Source organism: Pundamilia nyererei, unplaced genomic scaffold, assembly GCF_000239375.1.
Source record: "Pundamilia nyererei isolate P.nyererei 1_Seehausen unplaced genomic scaffold, PunNye1.0 scaffold00143, whole genome shotgun sequence".
Classification (NCBI taxonomy): Eukaryota; Metazoa; Chordata; class Actinopteri; order Cichliformes; family Cichlidae; genus Pundamilia; species Pundamilia nyererei.
In genome coordinates, this window is record NW_005187544.1 from 1,548,721 (window position 1) to 1,550,142 (window position 1,422).

Sequence of the window (1,422 nt, forward strand, 5' to 3'; positions counted from 1 at the left end):
TAATGGAGAAAATGAAATGCCCATTGTCATCATACGACGCTTATTCAATGTCTCTCGAACCTGGGACCAGGCCAGGAGACAACTGAAGAACTGTTTTTCTTATATATTTTCTTATATATTTAGGTTATTTATCATATCTATCGAATTAACTTTAGGATTTTTCTTTACTATTTTGTATTGTAGACTGCAACCATGTTCACATTTTTGCAGGTCATATTTTGCTGACAATACCTCATGCTCTATTTTGCAAGACACCTACTTAATACGCTCTTCACGTTCCCTAAAATCAGTAAATGGCAACATAGACGCCACTAATAAACCATTTTATGCGCCCTCTAGAGCAGGAGTTAACTCCTGGTATGAAAATGCTAGAACAGCTGCTCGTGATTTAGGAAACAGTAATTGTTATGTCTGTTCAAAGGGTAATCCAGAACAGGTTATAGTGGGATACCCAATCTCAGGTTTTCCCCTGACAAAGATGCTATTCAATAATGATAAAAAGGGGCCCTTAACAGCAATCATGATGGAAGTGCGAGCAGAACTAAGTCCTTTAGATTGTTTACTCATATACGCAGGACAAGTCTCTGGTACAGATGTCAGAATGATTGACAACACTTCCTACCCTTGCATGAAGCGCCCCGAAGACCGGACTGAACCTCTTTCGCCCCCAAAACAGATGCGCCATCACCCATATATCTCGATGATATGCATACACCGACCAAAGCTTAAAGACATAACTTATGACGCACAAAACTATACATTTTTTTCTGACTTTCCAGGAGCACGCTGTACCGAAACATGGTTATCAGCAAGTATTGACAGGACAGAAGATAGAGATATGTTTTCTTATATACAGGCATATGTTAGTAAGTATTCAGTAAAAATCTTGTATGCTCCCAACGCACTGAACGACTCATATTGGGGAGGCATATTAAAAGGCTATACAGCTTCGTGCCTGACCAGACCAATCCCACATGCTTATTGGATGTGCAATAATACCCTTAGAGTAGCTTTACCTGTTAATTGGACCGGTACCTGTGGTCTAGTAGCTTTAGCTCAAGAACTACTAATACAACAAACCTCGGATTTGCCTGTATCCAGCAGACGTACAAAACGCTCCACTTACTCACATAACGTTTACATAGATGCTATAGGAGTTCCACGCGGGATACCAAAGGAATTAAAGGCACAAGGAGAAATATCAGCAGGGTTTGCCTCAATACTACCGTGGATACAGGTAAACAAAAATGTAGCCTGGATCAATTATGTTTATTACCATCAGCAAAGACATACCAATCTGACCAATACAGCCCTTAAGGCCCTAGGAGAACAGATGTCTGCTACCTCTTTAATGACCATGCAAAATAGGATGGCCTTAGACATGCTGTTAGCTGAGAAAGGAGGTGTTTGCGCGATGTTTGG